The following is a 23,754-nucleotide window of genomic DNA, read 5'->3' as shown; positions in this document are numbered from 1 at the left end:
GAAAATTTTGAATTAAAAAGTTAAAAGTGTAAAATAAAAGATAAAAAGTACAAAGCAAAAAATAAAGGTACAAAGAAAGAATTTGAAAGTAAAAAACAAACAACAAAAAGTTAAAAGCTTAAAGAAAATTTCTATTCAAAATTATAAAACATAAAGTAAAAATGACAAATCAAAAATTAAATATATAAAGTGAAAAATAAAAAGTTCGAAGTAAAAAAAAATAAAGGTTAATGAAAAAAATAGTTAGTGAGAATACAATATCAACATAAAAAAGAACATTAAATTGTAAAACACATCATAACACATAACAGTGCAAAACGTAGAGACTGAATAATAAAAAGTGTAAAGCAAAAAGAAAAAAATAGAAATGAAAAGTGCAAAGAGAAAATTAAATGAAAAACTGAACAAAAAAATATGATAGTAGAAAACTTTCACGAAATTATTGTGCTGTGAGTCTCTCTATTATTTAATATTTTGCTCTTTACGCGTACTCGTAGTATGCTCAACTCTCTAGTGCAAAAGCACGCCCTTAAACGGGCTATAAATCTTTATAAACATTTTTTTAATATTTAATGAAGATTTATCATGATTATACTGGAGCCAGGGTTAGGGCGATGAATTCTCATGGCACTTTTTTTTGTAATTACTCTCTATACGAAAAATTCACCGCTTTGTTGAATTCACTTGTATTTCGTGCTCTTTTGAGGTCCAAGTTATAGTAATACTTCTTTTTCAAGAAAAAAGGCATATACTCCAAGATTTTACAACTAGCTGCTATCAAACTTTCTCTCTTCTGGATGAGAATTTATGCGTTTAATTCTTCTGAATCCGATTGGCCAGAAATGGATAGATACACCATACCTACTATCTTAGAAAAAAAACTTTCGTTAAACTGATGGAACAACTTTTCAATAAGCATTTAAAATCTTAGTGTGCAGAAGCTTCGAAAACGCAGATCATAAGGTTTTCATCCAGAGTGAAACTTTCGACCCTAGGTTAAACAGCTGCGATACCACCCACTCAATTGAGACGTATTTAATACATTCTCGTTTGGTGGAAAGGGGTTCGGTTTCGGTTGTTTCGAACAGAATTAATTAAGCCATAAAACTAGAGCTTCATCGCTAGACTTTTCTAAGGGTTCCGCTAATGTTGATGTTTTTTACTTAGCGCCGTTTATTCTTCCTTCAAACTTTTGCCGAACCGTAGACAATTTAACCATCAGCTTGGCGCTGTGCATTGTTTATCTTCCTGATCGCGCGGCCCTTGCTCCCTGGGCAAATATTGGCCTACCAGCATCGGGAATGATGACTATCGGTCGAAAACACGGCGGAGAAGTGTGTTGTCGAAAGGCCCTTCGTACGACGGAGACGACAGAGTTTAGCAGCAAACTAGCACAAGTTGTTTGATGGTAATTAATCAATGGAAGCAAATTAAAATGCGATGTAGCGGATTATGGATTGTACGTGGCTTATCGTAAATGCTCATGACTCCATCGACCAAATACAAAGCATGAGAGAAATGTTCAAAGGCCAGCTAACTTTGATTGTTCCGCTTTGTTTTTAAGTTTGGTAACTTTTAGCGGGAACCCGTTTTATTAATAAATGTCATAGTAACAAATCACGCTACATGTACCATACCCACCTGACTTTTTCATTCTCCTCAATCATTGAACGAGTCCAATTTTCCCGACATTTCCGGGCTACGCTAGTCGTGGTCAGCTTCTATTACACAGTACAAACGTATTTCGACGAAATCGTCACGTCCTCTGGGTATATGACATCTGGGTTTGTTTGTTGTTCTGCTTGTGGCTGTACTAGTCCTCCCAGGGGCAGCAGCGGACAGAGCTTGAACAGGACAAGAATGTGCTATTTTCACACCGCCTTTGTCAACGAACGACACCGCACTAACCGGTTTGCTTGTTAATTCATGTAAGTGGATAAAATTTCGCCCGTTTGTGATGAAATTTCGTGCTTCCGCTTGGTTGCCACCTAACATCATTTTCCGAAACAGATGTTCTAGTTTAATTTGACGGCAGTTTCAAAATTACTTCTACTACCCTACCGTCCATTTGCAACAAAATTGGAATGAAGAATGTTTTGTGACTGTGCAGCAAACGTTTCCTGCATCTCGCCTCTTTGGGTACAGATTTCAATAGCGTCTAAATTTTAGCAGCGCGGGCGACGATTATTCCTGAAACAGAGGCTGAAATCCAGTGTGCTTTTGGAGTCCTTTCGAGAACGAATGACTGGAGCATATAGTGACGGCTTTACGTCAATGCTGCAGCTTGGTTCTCTATTTAAAAGACCACCCGTTGTCAGCGCAAGGCGTACAAAAAACCAGACGTAATGCATGCAGTACGTGGCAGCATTCATCTGCATGTTGAGAAGAAAGACGGTTTACAATAGATCTAGGAAACGACGTGGACAGATTCGTAACCGTCGAAAAGTTGCGGATGAATTTCCGAGAATAATTACACACTTTTCATGGGAGACTCGCAGCAGACAGAGATGAGCCTATAGCGGTGGTGACCTTTGCAGACGCGACCGTTCGGGACTACAACTGCAGCTGGCCTGGTTTGTCACATAAATCAGTCACGGGATTGGGTTGTTTGGTTGCGGTTTTCCGAAAAGAGCATGATTGCTACTTCTATTTTCGTTTGCAGTGAATAAGTGCTAATGCTGATGGTTTCAGTGATTTTGAAATGAAAACGTAACCGATGCGAATCATTACAGTTTGCTGAGAGTTTGAGCTGGGATGCGTTCATGCTAACGCGAATCCTTTGAGTATTCTTCGGAAGAATTAACACTGATTGTACTACCATTCTTGAAAATTTATCAATGGAGGAACAAAATTAAAAATTTCTAAGCAATTAAGTTCACCTCGATTTCTGCACTTTTGACCGAAAAAGTGTGTCTCGTGCTCATCATTGTTTTTTTTCAATAAGTACATTTGACGAGTGACAACTCAAGTTTTGGATTTTTTTCTACTGCTGAATAATTGAAAACCTGATTTATTACTCATGAAGATACATTCATTATTAACGAAAAAAAAATCAACATTTGAGAAATGTCCGTAATCGACTTACCGACGAAATCTTTTCGTGGTGTCGGAACAAGAGCGGTGTACGACCTTCACGTCGATTTTTCGAATGCATCTCATCATTCTACCAATCAACTGTTTGCTGTTTGTTACTCTCCAGGTATTTTGGTAAACTAAAAAACTCAAATTCCCAAAGAAATCATTGATTGGGCGACACTGAGCCAGATTCGTCGAGTTGCGTATTTTGGTTGGAATGGAGTCGAGTGGTTATTCATTAATCTTTGTGTTTTTCGATGCAATGGAAATCTCTTTATTGCAATGATGCTCTACCAGGTCAAAACACATTCCTTGTGTTTCTGAAGAAACGGAATCAAAATTTGCTTCAAACATTCGTTCAGGATCACATTGAACCACGATTTTGACCGAACTACCACTGCGAATTATTGTCAAGGTTTTTAGGACAGTAACTGTAGTTAGGACTGTAGAATTACATTTAATTAACATGCATTTAAATTAAGAAGGAAATCTTCCTGTGCTATGTTGTCCTCTTATCGCCTGTTTTTTGTAGCGTTATCCAATCGTGTTATTGCTATTTACCTATTTGGTTTTTGTTCTCTCACAAGAGCAAATCTACACGTTTATTAAATTTTATCTCAATTGATGAAATTTCGATTGCTGTTTATTCGTACTAATGCTACTATTTTTACTAGCTGGATTTCTGTTCATTTGGCTAGTCCACTAAATAAGTGCCTTTTATAGTTTTTCGATATAATGGTCCCATTACTGTTCCTACATTTCATCAATAATTATTTTCCATTATTCAGTCTTACTGGATAGTGTCATAATAATTAACGTATAAACATGGAAAGATCCAGAAAAATATGGGAAATAATAAAAAAGACTAAGTGGATTTTGTTTTTTTTTTTTTGCAAATATTTAAATTTTCCTAATTTTTTTAATATGTTGCTTATTTTTCCAGAGAAAAATCTACTCCCTTACAATAAAATAATTAATTTTTTCAATGGAATTGTTTAAAGACCGAATGGTTAAGTTTCACGCAAAATAGTTCAACTTGAATGAATTTTGCTTTGATCATGCTCGAAATCGCTAAAGTTGCTATTGATCGAAAATTTTTCCGTATTTTCGTTTGGCTTACAGGGTGACACATTTTGAAATTAAAAGATTAAAAAAATCGCTTTGCTCCTCAAAAATCTGCTCATCAGCTCATTTTACGCACAATATCAAATTTTGCAGAGGTATATTTTTTATCCTGGAGACAGACATTTTTTAATCTATAGGATATCAGATGAGTCTCCATCATGCATTACAGTGACCAAGCGCCTCCATTGAAGAGTTGCAGTAACCTTTTTCAATGGAGACGTTTGGTTACTGTAATGCTTGATGGAGACACATCTCAAATCCCAAAGATTAACGAAATTCTATATCCAAAATTTAAAAAACTCCTTAAAAATTTGATGTTATGTGTAAAATTAGCAAAGAAATAAAAAAATTAGCTCAAGTCTTCGACAGTAGTAAAATACTATTTGTATTTTTTTTACATTGAAGAGTTGCATTAAATTTTGTTTAATGGAGACGCTTGGTTACTGTAATGCTTGATGACGCATCTTTTATCCCAGAGATTCACAAACTTCTACCTGCAAAACGAAAAACAAAATCCATAAAAACTGTATGTTATGTTCAAAATTAACTGAGGAGTTAAAAATAGGTGAAACGATTGGGTAACTTGGGCCTCAACTCCTCGACAATATTAAAATACTACAGTTAGGTTTTTTTTTCGCGGGGGATGCATAACTTGTAAAAACGTGTAAAAAACTGCGAAAAAAAATCGCGTTAATGAAAAAATCCGAACCACCAAGAATGAATCCTAAAGAAAAAACACGAGACACTCTACGACAAGTTTTCAAAATTGTTAATTTTTGACGTTCATTTCGAATCTTTCGGAAAGCGGAGGGTTTTTATTGTTTAAATCTTTTACTCAATAATCACTTACACTTTTTTCACACGTTAACTAGAAAATCCGCGATTTTTTTTTGTTTTGAATTAATGCAGTAACGCGTAAAAAACCGCGTTTATTAAAAAATCCGCGTAAACAACCGCATCAAATCGAAAAACCACGTAAGAAAAACCTCGAAAAAATCCGCGCAAAATAAACCTAACTGTATTTGTATCTTTTTTTCTTCATTGAAGAGTTACAGTAGCCTTTTTTCAATGGAGACGCTTGGTTACTGTAATGTTTGATGGAGACGCATCTTAAATCCCAAAGATTAACATATTTCTATCTCCTAAATAAAAAAAAAATCTCTAAAAAATTGCTGAGGCTGAGGAATGGAAAAAAAGGTAAAACGATTAGCTTTCTTGGGTCTCAAGCCCTCAACAATAGCAAAATACTTTTTGTATCTTTTTCTTCATTGACGAGTCGCCTTCATAAAAGGTAACCTCTTTCAATGGACACGCATGGTTACTGTAATGCTTGATGGTGACGCATCTTAAATCCCAAAGATTAACAAAATTCTATGTCTAAATTTAAAAAAACCTCACAAATTTGATTTTTTGTGTAAAATTTACTGAGGAATAGAACAATTGATAAAAAGATTGAGTCTTTTGGGTCTCAAGCCCCCGACAACAGCAAAATATTACAGTCTGGTTTTCTCACGCGGGGATGTATACCTCATAAAAATCGCGATAGTTCCAAAATCCACGTAAAAAAACCACGTCAACTCAAAAATCCGCGTAACAAAAACGCGTCAATTAGAAAATCCGCGTAAAGTAAACCATCAAAGAAGGCTTTAGATAAAATCCGAGACGCTCTACGGCCACTATTTAAAAATGTTTTCTTTGACGATCATTCTGAATCTTTCGGAGGGTGGAGGGTATTTTTAACTGAGCTTTTTACTCAATGAAAATTTATACGTTTTTGGTTCCCATTCCGCGTTAATTCGATTATCCGTTAATTTTTTTTTTTTAGTTGACGCGGTAACGCGTAAGAAAACGCGTAATTTGAAAATCCGCTTAAAAAAATTCCACACAATAACAACCTGACTTTATTATTATTAAACAGTTGCAGAATCCTTTTCCAATGGAGACGCTTAGTTATTGTAATTCTTGATAGAGACGCATCCTAAACCACAACTATTAACAAAATTCTATCTACAAAATGAAAAAAAAATCCTTAAAACTCTGATTGTGAGGGTAAAATTAGCTGAGAAATAGAAAAATAGGTAAAACGATAGGTTCTCTTGGGTCTCAAGCCATCAACAACAGTGAAATACTATTTGTAATTCTTTTCTCCATTGAAAAGTTGCAGGTACCTTTTTCGATGGAGACGCTTGGTTACTATAATGTTTGGTGAAGTCCCGCATCCTAAATCGCAAAGAATAACAAAATTTTAACTCCAAAATGAAAGAGAAAACTCCTTAAAAATTTGATTTTTTTTTTCTTAATCTATAATTTATTTGACACGGCACAAATACAATTTAATGTTTAACGGCGCCAATTATATCTGGTAGCTGTTAAAAATTTGATGTTATGTGTAAAATTACCTGACGAATTGCAAAAAAAAGACGATTGGGTTTTTGGATCCCCAAAAAAAACTCCTTGAAAATTTTATGTTATGTGTAAAATTACCTGAAAAATAGAACATAGATAAAACGATTAGTCCGCTAATTTATGTTTGAATTACCGCGGTAACGCGTAGAAAAAAAATGCGTTAATTTGAAAATTTACGTAAGAAAATCTACGTAATAAACACCTGATCTTATTATCTGATTTTTTTCAATTAAAGAGCAAACTTTTTCAATGGAGACGCTTACAGCAATGTAATGCTTTATGGAGACACCCCTTAAACCCCAACGATTAACAAAATTCCATTTCCAAAATAAAAAAAAAATAGCCGAGGAATAGAAAAGTAGGTAAAACGATTGGATCTCTAGCCATCGACAATAATAAAATGCTATTTGTATATATTTTTTCCCAATTGAAGTCATGAGCCCAAAAGACCCAATCGTCTTTTTTTTAAATTCCTCAGCTAATTTTACACACAACATCAAATTTTTGGGAAGTTTTTTTTTCATTTTGGAGATAGAATTTTGTTAATCTTTGGGATTTAAGACGAGTTTTCATCAAGCATCACAATAATCAAGCGTCTTCATTGAAAAAGGTTACTGCAACAACCTTTTTCAATGAAGACGCTTGATTATTGTGATGCTTGATGAAAACTCGTCTTAAATCCCAAAGATTAACAAAATTCTATCTCCAAAATGAAAAAAAAAACTTCCCAAAAATTTGATGTTGTGTGTAAAATTAGCTGAGGAATTTTAAAAAAAGACGATTGGGTCTTTTGGGCTCATGTCCTCGACATTACCAAAATGCTACAGTCAGGTTTTTTTACGCGTGGGATACATACCTTGTAGAAAACCGCATAAACAACGTAATTAAAAAATCTGCGTAAAGTAAACCACCAAGAAAGGCTTTAAAAACAACCGAGACGCTCTACGACCAGTATTTGAAATTGTTTTCTTTGACGGTCATTTCGGATCTATCGGAGAGTGGAGCCCAACCCGCGTAAATTCGAATATCATCGGAAACTTTTTTCAATTACGTAGAAAAAACGCGTTAATTCGAAAATCCGCGTAAAAAAATCACGTAATATTAGTATCTTTTTTCTCCATTGAAGGGTTGCAGTAACCTTTTTCAATGGAGACGCTTGGTTACTGTAACGCTTGATGGTGACGCAACTTAAATCCCAAAGATTAACAAAATTCTATCTCAAAAATAAAAAAAAACCTACTTGAAAATTTGATTTTATGTGTAAAATTAGCTGAGGATTAGATAATAGGTAAAACGACTGGGTCTCTTGAATCTCAAGCCATCGACAATAGAGAAATAAAAACAAAATTGAAACGATAGGGTCTTCTGGATCTCGAACCCTCGAAAATTTCAAAATACGGTTTGTATTTTATTTTCGGCATAGTTATTTTTATTTGAAGTAGGTACGGTTAGGTATTTTACTTTGGGAGGCTCAAGAATTATCTCCAATTTGATGACAAAAAAATTGAAATCGGTCAACCGGTTCTAAAGTTAAAAATATATTAAATTGAAAATTTTGGAAAAAATCAGTTTTTTGAACCATTTAATTTCAGAAAGTCTCACCCTAAGTGCCAAACGAAAAAATACGGGGCTAAAATTTTTCGATAAAATAATGCAATTGAACTCTTTACAATTTTTTATCTAAATTTATAGAGGCTCGATGTGTTGGCTAATACCTGTGATTGTATATGTCTGTACTTGTGTGTAAAACTAGTTTCATTACTAGTCATATTTGGCATAAGGTTCAGAATAATAGCACGGCTTCGAGAAATCTCGCAATTAGCGCTTCGCATTTGGTCCATATATGTATGTGCATGATTTATTTTGGATCCATGATTTATTTTTGGAGCCCCTGCGGTACGTTCTACTGACCTTCACTTGTGAATGATTTACGACTCTTGCGAATATTATAATGAAATTCCTAATCTAACATTGAAAGCTGCTCACAAGTCAGATAGTTCGGGAATTCTACTGTGTCGTTTAATTTGATTATTATACCCCATCCAATATTGCATTGAGTAACACATTCCGACCGGTTTGATATTGCGCCGTAAGGACAAATCCAACATTTCGTACACAGAAATATGTAAATTTTCATTTGCCTTTGGTTTGTCATATACTGGAATAATCCTTCTCGGTAGTGGAACGATTCGACCAACGAAGATTCAAATTCGGTTTGCTAGCAGCACCTACCTGCTGCACAGGATGGAAAACAACATGGGCTAGCATTTGTGCCAAATGAAAACTGCCTTCGCAAACCTGTTTCAGCTTAAACCATTCATGCACTCGGTGTTAGTTCATTAGTGTAATGTATTTTTCTATTTATGAATATCTCAACTGAGAGAGAATTTGAGAAAATACTAGAACATTTGTGTGTTAGATTTTTTGAAGAATTTCATTCTTGTGAAACAGCTCTTCTCTGCAATTGGGCGATCGACCGTTTCAGTATGAGCAGACAAAATTATTCGAACTGCAAACGTTGCCTTACATTTTTCCAACGCCCGTTCATTGTGAACACCGTCAAAAGACGCCGCGAGGTGGAAATCAACTCGAACAAAGATAATGAATGGAATGAAAAATCCTGCGGACTGTGATCAATTAAAATAGTGGGTGTACCTTTCGTTTGAGTGAATTTTCTCATTTCCTGTAGCGCTTAAATCCATTCCACGGGAATTGCACTTGATTGATTGGATCTGAAATGGAAAATTTAATTGAATTTTAATAAAATCGGCACAGTCGTTTGTTACAATCGGATTAAACTATGCGTAAAATTTAAAATCTCAATGTTATAATGCTATTTCAATTCTATTTTTATTTTTTTCTAAAGAGAAGTAACTGCGACAGAATTGTTTATTTTAACGACAGCAAAAATTTCATTTCATTTTCTCCCAACAGCCAAACTCCTTTATTCTACTAGAAGAATAATTTTTTTAAACTCAAAAAACGAAAAAGTTATACAGTATATGTGTATAGTCTTCAACCGATTTATGCAAGGGTCGGTACCGTATCTACCATTTTCGTACATCCAAATAAACAGTCTCCAGCCAAGCAGATGAAAATTTCCTTCGCCAGAAACTTGCACAGCTTCGGAAAGTTTTCATAAAACCTAATCAACGGGGAAACAAAGTAAGCAAAAAGCCTTTCCGGGCGAAATACTTACATGCTGAGTCAGCGGAGGCGCAAAATTTAAATACAGAATCACCGACACTTGGAGTTTATTATTACTCCGTTGAATTACATCAAGCAAGCGGTAGGATTGTTGCGTTCTGTCAGTAAAATTTGTGCAAGCTTGTTTCGTTTACACAAACCGCCAGTGCTGATTTTGCATTGACACGTTTGATTTTCCCAGCAATCTGTTCCGGATCTCTTCCTTCTTGTTGAATAATAAAAAAGTGGAAGGTGGTTTTCTGTTTTAGCGTTAGTCTGTAAAGATTATCTCGGATCACAGCGCCGCTTGTCATGTGACGAGCGAGTTGATTTTCGCTTACGCAATCATGCATGAATTATTCAGCTGGAATTTGTTTGTACTCTGGGATTTTGGGGTTCAGTGAAACGTTTGGCATGAGCTGTTCTTGTTTTACTATTTGTTCGGTTTGGCTTTTCCCCGACTGCAAGGATGGAAAAGGGTCACCGTATTTGTACTATTGATGCTTAACACCTAAGTTACTGCTAGGAAAGCAATTGCATGCTGAATTTTATACCTATTGTTACTTAAAGGATCCATGTTCATTAAAGATGAATGTTTAGGTCAGTTGTTAATCCAGTTCCGATCTAAAGGTGGAATTTTCAACTTTGTTTATGTAGCGTCACCATCAACATCATCATCATCATCACTATCTTCGTCGCGTCGATGGTTGGTGTGACACTCAGAGCACTACGATGAACGTGCTACATTCTTTTTGTATAGGACACACTATTGTTCCCGTTTATATCATTCGATATTCTTTCTTCCAATCCACACACAAAACCGATCTATTGTACACTCATATAATTTTAATAAATCCAAACCAATTAGTGTTAGCCTGCTACTCAAACGGAGCACATCTTTTTATGAGAAACTGCCCAATCAATCTGATAGCACGCTAAATTTATCATACTCTGTTGATGCAATCTAAATAAGGGTCATTCGATATCAAGTATCCACATCTGAATATAACGAACTTCTAAGATTTGGTCAACGATTACGAAAATGTTCTCATAAGGTCGTTTCGAAAAAAATCCAAACTATGCTGCCAATTAGACCACCCCTCACTCCGTGGCATTGTATACAAATTAGGTAACGCTAAAAATCTAGATTTCAGACCCCCTTCCTCCTATGTAACAATAAGTAACGTTCGTTATGATTCCCCTGTTCCCAAAATAACGTAACGCTGAACAACCTACCCATCCTCCAAATTTTCAATTTTGAGCAAACATTACACGCGAAAGTTAGACTGTGCGTAACCACATCTATATTGCGTCTTTCTAGAGCATCTTTTGTACTGTTTCGGAACCAGTACAACGAATTTGTGTTGTTCATAACGCATTTGGTGCTCTAGCGAATGTTCATTGTATTGGACGGCTCAAAATTAAAACACTTTTGAAGTATTAACCGGTGCTAGTATTGCCATGATGATTCCCACTGGTATTGGTAATATTTTTCAGAGTGCTGCTATCGTTAAAGCAGTAATCAATACCGATGATTTTGGTACTGACCAGGTTAATGCAAATATGAACTGATCGATTCACTATCATGAATCCGGTCATTCAAAAACATCATCGAATCAATAACAATTAAAATAAAATTGAATTTGTTGCATCTTGCATTTAACGAAGACACTGGTTTTATTCATATGCATTCGGTTCCACGTTACTGGCACCAGCGTCAGTAAATTCTGTTGCAACGAGGCTCGCTATTGGCTGTTTCGGTTGCTGACGGTGATTAGGGATGCACGAGCCTTTGATACGCACCGACTCGCGAAAGTAACCAGCGGTTTTTTGAGCGCCCCAAAACTGATCGTTTGCCCGAAACCGAAGTCTACCGAAACACCACGATTTTGTGTATTATATTATACATATTCTGATTCCGAAGTCTGTCAATGTATCCATTACGCAATTGTTGCGTTATCCTTTTGACACATTTGTTGTTCGTTTTGAGAGGACACAACGTATGATGTAAGCTTGAACTTTTGCGTATACAGTTACGTAACTGCTTCATTTTCCCCCCTTTTCTCTTTGCAACAACAAGTAAGGCAGAATCAACTCCCCTCACTTAGCTCATGTGCTACGTTGTTTGTGTACGACGCCTCCTTTAATAAAAGTGCCATTTTTCGTTAAAAACCCTTGCTTTATTTAGATCATGGCCCAAAAAGCACAATGTCTGAAAAATAATTTGTGCATTATTTTTGAAGAGAATTAGTAAAAAAAATCAATTTAAGGAAAATCCTTAAATGACGTAGCATTCGAGAGGTGAGGTGGTGTTTTTAGTTTTGTGACGAAGTGTAACGAAGCGGAGAGTGGGGGTTCAAGCCAAGCTACGTAGCAAATACGAAACTTATAAAAAAATTGGATATTTTCTAATTGTTCTTTTTTATCACTGTTTTATCTGTTTAGGTAATTTTTAATACTTTCTTGTCTTCACTTGTTTTTTTTATGATACGATGTATGTTTGTGATACTAAAATTTGCAAATAAAGTCATGAAAAGGGGAGGGGTGGGTGTTATAAAGCTGCGAAACTATCTAGAGGGGGGTTTAACTTTTTTACGAAATGCTACGATGGGGGATAGGGGGGGAGTGTCTCCAAAAAGTCTAAAAAACAAGCTACGTCATTTATGCATGCTCGCTTAATGCAGCAGTTTTGTCAAGTATAACATTCACATTTTTAAAATCCAATTAGCATTTATCGGCAAACGAGTATGTTTTGATTTCTAATTTGACAACTTCATCGTGTTCTTGAGAATATTTTACAAGAAAACACATTTGTCACCCTGAGCAAAACTCATGTTACAGCATTTTCAAGAAATAAAGTCGAAATTGTTTCTGATTTGATTAAAATTTCTATTCTTGTTCTGCTAATGTCTCTCAAACTGATACGATTGAAAATTATGCAACTTGAAGGAAATTTGTCAATGATTTTGCCGGTTGTTTGGGTATCTTTAGAATATTTTTTCAATATTGTTCTAACCTAAACATTGCAAAATTGTTTTTTGTTATGGACATTTTTCTAGGAATACATTCCTAAACCTTTATTTTTGAAGTAGAATACTTCTCTCAGGAAGTTCGGCTACATAGGGATGTGAAATGAAAATCTAAAACCGAAAAAAGTGATTAATATGTCCAATTTCAAATGCTAATAAATCGGTTAGTATTCGATGGATTTCCTTCGTTCTTGCAGCAATAGATTGGAAAATCTTCTAAGATTCTTCCCAAAAGAAGATAATTGTAATTTTATTATTCATACTATTGTACTAATGAAAATAGTCAAGCCTTGTCAAAACGAAAAATTCGACCTCTGATTGGTCGTTAAATGATTGCTTCCCAAGCACGGTCGACGGAATCATATACCTTGCAATTGAGAACATGCTATTTGGCCTATATAAGAGCCTGTTTCAGCCGAAGTCGCTCATTACAGTTCTAGACAGCGACAACAGCAGTCGTCCTTCCTTAGCAGCACTAGCCCTGTGGGTGATCACCACGTCTCAGGAGCAGCGCGGTTCTTCTCAGCGTGTGTCGTCAGACTGCCATTATTCCCCCCGTGTTGGGGTAGCATGAAGATGGCCATCAGGAAATCCAATTTTGGAAATCAAAATGCACAGAATTTTCAATTTTGCAATGAGCGGCCAACATTTATTTGCTAGGAAAAATGACTGACACGCAAGCAGCCGGGTTGTCTTTCTTGTAAAAGTATTCTACTTCAACCTTGCGGTCGTGGCTTTGCATACAACCTTCCTGTGATTTTTTGTTGTTGAAAATTTACTCAGCAACACGATAAAATTGTCATTTTCGAAATCAAATTATACTTATTTTGCGCGCACCTTCCTAGCCGCAGGTTTACAGGTTTGACAAGCAGCTGGTCATGGGTTCGAATTTTAGTAAAATCAGGCAATTCCATGCCAAAACACTTGGTTCCAAAAAGAGGTTTATTCTCAGGCTTCTCCACACAAAAATGTCTCTCCAGGCTGAAAAACTCTTATCTAAACCTTCAGAAAATTCATCTATCTATAGCATGTTATACTCTTTGGCAACATGCTTAAGGTCGATAAAGAAGATAAGTGAATAGCAGAGTAGGCAGTGTGACTTTGGCCTCGTATCCAAGTGAGTTTTAAAACTTGCTTGCACATTTATTTTCGGTTTGCACGTAAACCCTACTAACAGTGCATTACACTTGAGTTGGATTTGAGTTTTAATCCTGCATAACAACAATTGCATAAAAATCGAAGTGCGATGAAATTCGCGCCGCGTCTGCTGCAACAGTTTGTTGCATTATCCTTTGAAAGCATAAATTCGATCTAAAAACAAAACTCATCGCGTTACATCATCGCCTGCATCGCTGGATACATCGTGCACTGCATGCATTGCACGCATTTGAACTCAATCGATCAGAGTGTGCGGTGCAAAAAAACTCAAACTATCGAGAGGAAGCAGATTCAAGTTGGATTCAAATCTGGAAAAGTGTTACTCAGTTCAACTTTGCACGAGTTCATGCCATCATTGGTGAATAGTAAGTCTGAGCGAATAACGTATGAGGAAAGAAATCCGAACAAGCAGTACTTCGAAATCGTAGACCAATTTAAAAGTTGTTCGGATTTTTTTCCTCACACGTTACAAGCATTATAACACGTAGCAGGCAACTTCTCATTAAGTGACCCTAAGAAATGGAAAAAAAGTGCGAGCAGTATGAAATATTTGGACAATGCCAGGTCGCCGTGGGGTCCATACAAAAAACAACTGATTTGTCGAAAACAGCAGCTTTATTTTTCAAGCGTAAAAATAACATAATTGACAACACTGCCGCCCAAAATATTTTTTTTATTACTTGACTTATATTTTCATAAGTACAGACCCTATTATGTCCATTAATAAAAAATATCTGGAGATATGAGAAAACTTACCAAAGAATATTGTTGAAAACCAGAGAAAGGGTGAGGTGATAAATATTTTTTGTATAAAATAATTCCAGTAACACAATGAAATTGTCAAATTTGAAATCAAAAAATACTGATTTGCCGAAAAATGCATTTTATTTTTTCTAATGTAAAATTTACATATTTCGCAACACTGCCACCTAATATCTACATATTTTCGGATTTCCCGACTGATTTTGTCTAAAAAATAATGCAAAAATTACTTATCATATTGTTTTTTTGACCAAAAACCCGCAATCTCCTATGTCTCGGGCATGGCGCTTGGAACGGAAAACAATAGTAGAGGGTGATCGATATTATTCTTAAGGGAAATTGGCCAAAATACCATGCCGAAGATGCAAGTTCGAGTCCCGTCTGGATGAGGAACATTTTTTGTAAGTCTAACTCACACCTTCTGTCTTTGTTCATTTTTCGCATCCTCGTAAAGTTATATAGGGTAACGACTCCATAATTCGCCCACATTGTCCGAGTACCCAAAATTCGCCCACCTATTGTTTTTTATTGTTCGCAATATAGTGACAACTCTTAGAACCGTGTTCAAACATAAAAAAATAGCTGAGATTAAATATAAATTATTATTTGACATAATTCAGTAACAAACCTCGTAAACAATTTGTTGATTAGTGGGTGGGCGAATTATGGGGTCAGGGCGAATTATGGGTCCCTTACCCTACATTGCCCACTTTACTACACTTAAAAAATGTAGTCATAAGACAAAAAGTGAAATTAGTTCGTAAAGCAAACAAGCGGTCACCAGAGCGAGAGGACAAAAATTAGGATTATTTCAAAGTGACCTGATGTAAATAGCGATGGAAAAAAACACCTCTACCTAGCGGTGAATTGCAAGATTGAACATCGGAAGCTTCTGTTCGTGATGCGCCGAGTAGATAGTGACGAATGCACACATTGTAACAACCGAACAGTGGAAACACTGCAACATAAATATTGCACCTGCGATCGGGTTAATGCGGCTTGGAAAACATTAGAACAAAAAATATCTACAATACTGGATGGGTGGAGACGACTCTCTTTCGACGAGCTGATAAGCCCAGCATTACAAAGAATAAACAAGAGAAAACGAATACAAATACTGAACTGTTAGCCAAATATATAAGTGTCATTAACGATTGTAACGATAAAATCGACTCAACGCTTAATGTCAATTTGAATAGTTAAAATGTAAATATTTGTATTCTATTATACAATATTGACAAATAAAATCTTATACAAAAAAAAAAAAAATACATATAAACCAAGCCTAAGATGCGTTGACATCGTCGTCAGTATGTGAATAAATAACCATCGGTGTTTGCACTCTTTAGGTCTTCCTTCTTGCGATATATTTCTTGTTATTAGTGTACGTCGTATTCTTTTGGCTGATGATCGTAATTTCTTCCGTCAAAAAAGGGAGTAAATGACAGTGTATACTCAACTCTCTTCCACCACACTTTTCCACTCAGCGCTCCGCAACTCTACTGCTATTCATTCAGCATTATATTCTCTTGTTGCTAGTCTGTCTCTTCCTTGACTATTAAGATTCGAACTGCTTCTTTTTGACGTAGGAATATGTCTCTATTTTATATACTGGGGTACATTATGTAAAATTGGAAATGAAACTGGCAAATGTTTCGTCAGATTTCAAACGAGATAACAGCATAACCACATGAAGGGTAGCAATAACCAATATGTTGTTGGATAAATAAAATGTTAGACAATTTTGTAAAACACTTGTTATTTCATTGCTCAGCGGTAAAAATATATAAAAAGTTTCAAATTTACACGAACATTAAACCAATCACATGCGAGCACTGTGACATTCTCTATATCAGTACCAAACAAAAAATGACAGAGTCTCCCCCCGTCCCAACAGGTCAAATAATGTTTGTTTCCATGAGCTTAGACTAGTTTGATGTCTCGAAGGTAAAAGTTTGCCCTCTTTCCTAGGCAACTGGTTGAACTGCTTTGAACCTAATAAAATCTGATGTCTCGAAAGAAAACATACTGGTAAATGCAACAGTACTGTACAGTACAGGTGTAGCAGAGCGCCGCTGGTCTATCATTTCAGCAGAACACGTTTTCTATTCGTGTGCAATCCAGGAAAAACTGCAATGCTGCTGTTGGTGGTGATTAACAGTTTATCATAAAATCATAAATTACTCAACAAGAATTAAACATTTTTGCAATGATTATAAGTTATAAGCTACTTTCATTTCATTTTATCTTCGATGTTCACTAAATAACCGTTATACCTTTGCATGACTTCCTCTTAACAAAAATGAATTCCTCTTGTCAATAAAACTGACCAGGAGGACGCATGACGAAACCTCTCCAGGGAATTATAATTGATGATATTTGGCAGGAGGAACGAGGCTCGGTATAGTAGAACAGTAAGCGTGTAATAGGAAGGGTAACATCACATTACACACAAGCACTGATAAAAATATTAATAAGCATGCCACTTCTCAATAGCGGTATTGCTAATAATAAAAGTGCGGGATACAGCAGACACCCGGGCATATTTCACAATAGATTAACGATTCTGGAAACAGTGATGGAGTCAGTACAGGAAAAAAAAGAAGAAAAAAATAATCGTGAGCGGCATCTTATCGAAGAGTAAATTCCTTGAGATACAAATTTATAGGAGAGGGAGAACCGGGGATTTTGTTTATGAATGTTATTGTCCTTTGACTAGCATTTATTGAATGTTGTTTTTAAACCTCAACTTCGCTATAATCGTTGATTGCTACAATTTTTTGCTAGATCTTTTTGATTAGATATATATTTCCAGAAATAGATTTCAGGGGGAGGCTAAGAATAAAGATACGTAAGTCACTGAACAGCTCCCAGCTGGTCTCGAGGTACGATGCTGGCCTAACAAGCCAGTCGTCGTAGGTTTGAGTCCCGGCTCGGGAGAGACTGTTAGTGTCAGTAGGATTGTAGCACTAGCCCCGCAATTGTCCTGTACACTTAACAGTTGGCTGCGAAGTCTGTGTATAATGTAACAGAAGGTCGAGTTCCGAATCGGAATGTAGCACCAAGGCTTTGCTTTGCTTTGCTAAGTCACTGAACAAACGAATTAATTTTGTCTGCGGACTTTGAAACCTTTGTAACTAGAAAACCCTCTATTTACAGTGTTTGATCCTACGTCACCATTTCATACAACCCCTAGGGCTGTATTACTTGTAGTATTTTAACTAAAATTCTACAACCGTTAAATGCGAAAAAATTAAAAATACGCAAAAGGCAAAATCGATCAACTATTTTTTGATTATTTTAATTTTTTTTTGCGTTTAACGGTTGTCTCATATCTTTTAACTATTACTTTCTGTTCTCAACTCCTAATTTCTACCACTTTGTTTTCAAATGTTTTGACTTTGTTTCATTCTATTTTCGACTTCTAGGTGATTTACAACATTTTTAATTGCGACTTTTGATTTTAGAATTTACAATTCGACTTAAAACTTCCAGACTATATTTTCCTGTGTATTTTTTCTTAGACTCCTTAGCATTCTTAAACTAAAGATGTCTTTCTTCGAAAAATATTGCGAGACTCCTGGATATTTTTCACTCAATCTTCACGAATTATTTTTAACAGAAAATTCTAATAAATGACTTGCAATGATTGAAAATCTGCTGTGGCTATTACGAATAAATACGCGAAAAATTTTATACCATTTCAATAGAATAATAGATAATTATATGTAATGCGATATGAGTTTTTGGCATTTTTTTCATATGTTTCTAACGAAATACAAAAAGGTTATTCGTTTGTACACATATTTCAGTATAGAATGGGTATAAAGGTTTTTTATGGATCAGTAGGGAGCATGATTCGGATATAACTAATGTGTTAGATCGTCTAAACCAACCAGAAAATGTGAATGTTAGAACAGTCACCCCCATCTTTTGCCACGATCTTTATTGTTTGCTGACCCAGCGGCGAGTAACGGAACGAATAATATCATCTAATCTATGAAATGATGATATTATAATCGTTTATCTCGACCCTTCCTGCTTCTGAAAACCGTTCTCTGAAACGGACAATCCGTAATTTGTTTCGCACCCTTAAACCAATAGTTTATTCAACTAAAATATTGCATTTATTCATCCCCAGATTCAGATCACTTATTCTGATCCTGGATCGCACATTGCAACATCTGCAAAATACTGTTTGTTATTCGACGTTCATAATAGCTTTCTGCTGAATCACCGAAATCTCTACTGCAATGATACATGCGCACTAAAATGCCCGTATCAGTTGGCCGTAATTAACACACAAACTGCGTTGCATTAGCAATGATTAACGATACACACTACTTCATATGCAACGTACTGGTGAGAGTCTCGGCAGCTCTCCTGGCTTCTGCTATTAGCCAATACGTCATTTAAGTAGCATTGAATTATACCTGCACAGCCTATACAGATAATTTAGCACACCTCCTAGTGAAACGATGATGTATAGTATCCCAAATTAACCCTCTTTCATCCGGAGGCCATTACGCATTTGGATTAATTTTCTGCTTGATTCGTTGTTTCAAATGCAGCTTGCGCTTTTATCGGTGGTGCAAGCATTCTTTTTATTTGTTTGGCATTATTCGACCAATCGATCTTGAAAATCAAATCCAACCACCGAGATTTCCTTGCTACCTAACCAAACCAAAACAGTCTGAGAATTCATAATACAAACATGGACTGCTTTCGGTTGCGGCGATGCGTGAACCGTCTCATATGGATGCTCTCCTAATGCCTCCATTCAATCAGTGGAACCGATTTCAGCTGCAATTTCATCTGATTGGAGGGTAAACATGTCGCACTCCTTGTGTTCGATTTCGACAAATCCATCTGCGTGCTATTGTGTGAGTGTACGTGTTCGATACGCTGCTGGTATCACGGCTCGGTGTCACCGGATCGCCAATTTACATTTTTAATTTCTTGCTTTTCCGTATCCGTTCCGTATCCTCCTTCGCTGTTGGAGGAAAAGCGGCAATAGTTCTTTCCAGGCTTGATAAATCTGATGGGAGTGATGTCAAAGGCGACCGTTGTTTTTTTTTTATTTAAAATTAATTAAACCTAATGAATTCACTAATTGCTGTGTTGTATGAATGCCCTCATTAGCAGGCGATGCTGATTCCGGACAGCAGGGAATATGCAGATGCGAAAAATATTGCATCGATGACCCGTTCAATTGACCGCGCACGGATTCGTTTTAGTACTAATGGAAATGGCCTTTTTCGACTTGGGCCGTGCTGATTGTGATACCTTAATTAAATTGTCTGTCGACGTTCTCTGATTTATGCTGATAAGGTCCGTGTACCAGTGTAATTTATTGTCATCAGCGGGCTCTTTCGCGTTGTTTAAGGAATCTGTTAATTATGATAATTAAATAAATCTACTGAATTTCGATGTGTAGGTTTTACTGGACAGATATAAATTGACACAGACAGTTTATTTCCACTTACAACTCTTCGAGTGGAGGAAAATTTGGTCTGACATAAATCGTTAGTTTGAAATTGAAAATTTAGTACCTTTGGTTTTGAAGAATAAGTAACAGTATAAAACAAGATGTTTGTGATCTAATATTGAAAAAAAAAAATATAAATATTACAAAACTGCAATGCTCCTGATGGTTTTTTTATTTTTATTTTTTTTTGTATAAAAAATTCTTGCTGCAATATTAGTTTTTTCTCGGATAGTTTTTCTTACGGAACTAGTTCTATGCGCTTTTTCAAAAAGTTACTATTGAAAAAAAAAATTCTTATGTATTTTCAGATCATTCTGACTGGAAGCATTCTAATTTGATTATGCTAATCTTGAATCTATGGCATTATACTTTTTGGAATACTTTGTAACGTGGCGAAGCAATAATTTTTATAAAAATTATCGCGTATGAACGGTTGAGTTGTTTATTTCAAAATTATTACTCTTTCAATTTTTGAAAATGGAATTGGAAAAGTGGTATAAATTTGATGCTGAACGACATTTTCTACACTACTCCTAACAAAAGGAGCCACGAGATTCGTTCGGTGTTACATTAAAACGATTGGAACGAAACGCAAGAGTATCCGTGAATCCCTATAGGTCGGAATGTATTTTGTTAGTCGCACCACACCGTACACACTGGTGGTATGTTCCTCTGGTATGGCAATTGATTCTATTTAGAGTGCTACCCACTGTTCACCTCATAGAAAATGTTTCAATTATTGGTTACCCGGTGCCTTTCTGCAGGCAGGTGAAGGCTAATATTCCACACACCTAACAAAGCCACGCGTTGCGGTCAAAGCGTATGTCGGTTTTAATTTCACACCAGGATGAGTTTCAATTTGAAACTCACTCCTCAGTGAAACAGCATCACACATAACACCGAAGCAAAAAAAAAAACAGTGTGTAATGTGTGACCGTGGCTATAGTAAATGTTTTGAAGGCTCAAATCATTTCTACGAAAATTTGCGAAACCCGTTTTGCGAAGACTATTGTATTCAGAAGAGCATGACCGCATGTCACTCTGTCACTGGGTAACGAAATTAACGGCCAAAGCTTCGTGGGAAAATGGCCAACTATCCTTCCGAAGCGCTCACGAGATTGCTTAACTTGGACTTCATCTTGACCCGGTGACGACGACGACGACCGATCGACCGGCTTCAACATTTCTCATTTAGAATATTGACTTGCTCTGTACCAGCATGTCGCCATCCTAATGGTTTTGAAGCCGCGAGATAATTCTACCGCTACCAGGTTGTCGCTGTTGCCAGTTCGCTAGGGTTTCCATTTCGTAACCGCACAACCCTTCTTGTCTGTCCTCTTGAACCCATAGCCACCGGTTAACTGTTGCTGTTGTTGTTGGTGTGAAGCAACTAGCGTCCACTCACATGCAGATCTGCGAAGGAATGTTCTGCTATATGACTCCAACCTTGCTCCGCAGTAACTGCGAGCTAGTAAAAATAGTAACCAGAGAGTATGTACCGAGGCAATAATTTAAAGTCTATTTAGTACACAACGTTACTTCATAGGACCGATGAATCTAGATCACCTGCCCTGAGCATAGCGCGCCAGTGAGACAAACCTGTCTCTATTTTAGCGAACGAACCATTCAGTCAACGGTAACTAATATTTATCTCATGGCAAGCAAATAATTATTACGAGCATTGCTTCCATCGGGTCTAGTCAAGCATTTTTCCCTAATCGCTTTCAAATAAGATCCTTCAATAGTATGCGGGTAAACCAGGCAGAAATCGCCACGGATCACATTTCGAACGAAACAACTCGGCAAGTGCCGATAAGCCACGCACTAATCGGTGAAAGGAATGGAGAATTTCTCAATTGCAAGTCAGCGCGCCGAAGATGCCCCAGCAAATTTGAAGGCTGCGAAGCGTGTAACCTTGGGCCACTCTTTCGCAGATGGTTTATCGGTGGCAGGCCCCAGAAACCCAGTGAACACAATTTGATGGATCTCTCTTGCACTCCCTCTCTTTCGCTTTTCCATTTGCGTTGTTTGTCCGCCTACATGATGCAGAAAAAAAAGTGGTTTATGTAAGCTCAGACGATCTGAACGTATGTTTCATTTTCATTTTTTTTTGTTTCCTGCTTGTGTTTTCTATTTTCGGGTCTGAAACTCTCACTTTGGGAAATCGAGCCTCCCAGGGTGACGTTTTGCTCTACTTTGTGTTGCTGCTACTGATGTGTAAAAGTAACAACAATAGCCGAGATGCACTTGCAGCTTGTTAACAACCAAAGCCTAATTGTATGGTGATTTACCATACGTTAAACTGCGCCTTGGTCCTAAAAACGTTCATCTTATTGCTTCATTTAAAATCACGTATGCTTCAAAGCGTTGTTATTTATTTGCGTTTACGATAGACATGGAACCGATTGCGACAAATATATACCTTTTCGGGTCGCCGTCACACTCTGCGGCGGGAAACACAAAAAAAAACAAATGATCATATATTTTTTGTTAGCACGGTACCCTAATTTTGCAACCGCAAACGGTCAATCGGTTGCTCTGCTGACCCGCGATGCGGTTCAGTGCACACTCGAAGCGGCACCACGGTGATTCGGTCACATCAATTTGCGGTCACGAATTAATTAGCTATCTGCCCCGTTGCGGTTCATTTCCAGCCGTTCGTCATCCCCGCCGTTAGTCGGTACGAATGAAAGTGACGGTAAAGAGTTTCGGTTTAGTTCGCCACCACCGCCGCCGTACCCTTCGCTGGGGTAGGCCGAGCTGAATTCGGCACGTAAAGCTGGGGGGTTTGTCCGTTTTTCTCACGAAAAAAAAATAGTACTGGAGCAAGTTCTTTATTGAATGAATCCAAAACTTCAATAACGATCTTCGCCTCTAACTGGAAGTTGTAAATATTTACCTACCAGTAGATGGTAGTTAAAGATGGAATGCACTATTTGGCTACTCAATAACGCTATGGTCTGTATGAAAAATTGGATCGAGATTAAACTCGAACTGAGCTAGATGGGTCACGATTTTTGCTGCGTACAGCTCGTGAATTGTTCTCACGAAGTGCCAAATGGAAGCATTTGAGTATTACATAAAAATATGGCTTCGATCCGTTCAAATTATTATTGCCATCCAAACCGTCAAATAGTCGCACTATCGAATTAGATCACTATCTAGCTGCAGATAAACATTCAAACTAGTGAAGCTTCTCGTCAAAAGATTGTGACCCGCTCATTTTTTGAACTTGCCGATTTCGCAGATTTAAACTTGTGTGCGACTCAATTGTTTATTTTTTGTGAGCTTCCTATACAAATATGTAGAAATTTGTATTAGCACACGTGTGCTTGACCCCAACAGCATATTTGCTGTTTTTTTTTCTGCATCAGCATGTTTGCTGTTGGTTTAAGTTGTTTCGAATCGCGAAATTTAATACACTTTTGATATTAATTAGACAAGCCACACACTCGTGGGCGTATGCCCAACAACATTCTCACTGGTTGGTATACCCCAGCAACAGTTCCTTCGAACAACGTTTTC

The 23,754-nt window shown here is 36.8% G+C and overlaps 1 protein-coding gene and 1 long non-coding RNA gene across 3 annotated transcripts in view; one reads left to right on the top strand and one right to left on the bottom strand.

Annotated features, from left to right (window-relative positions):
- The window catches only part of LOC129732148 (rab3 GTPase-activating protein catalytic subunit), a 335,897-nt gene that overhangs the window by 129,396 nt on the left and 182,747 nt on the right, over positions 1 to 23,754 (top strand). The window lies entirely within an intron of this gene.
- LOC129732150 (uncharacterized) overlaps positions 1 to 23,754 on the bottom strand; it is a 202,403-nt gene that overhangs the window by 57,559 nt on the left and 121,090 nt on the right. The window contains exon 3 of the long non-coding RNA XR_008729189.1: positions 9,262 to 9,338. This is a non-coding gene — a long non-coding RNA (uncharacterized LOC129732150). The remainder of the gene's footprint in view (positions 1 to 9,261; positions 9,339 to 23,754) is intronic.

This window comes from Wyeomyia smithii, chromosome 3 (genome assembly GCF_029784165.1).
Source record: "Wyeomyia smithii strain HCP4-BCI-WySm-NY-G18 chromosome 3, ASM2978416v1, whole genome shotgun sequence".
In the NCBI taxonomy this organism is placed as follows: Eukaryota; Metazoa; Arthropoda; class Insecta; order Diptera; family Culicidae; genus Wyeomyia; species Wyeomyia smithii.
The sequence above is the reverse complement of the archived record's forward strand: the minus strand, read 5'-3'. Positions and strand labels throughout refer to the sequence as shown.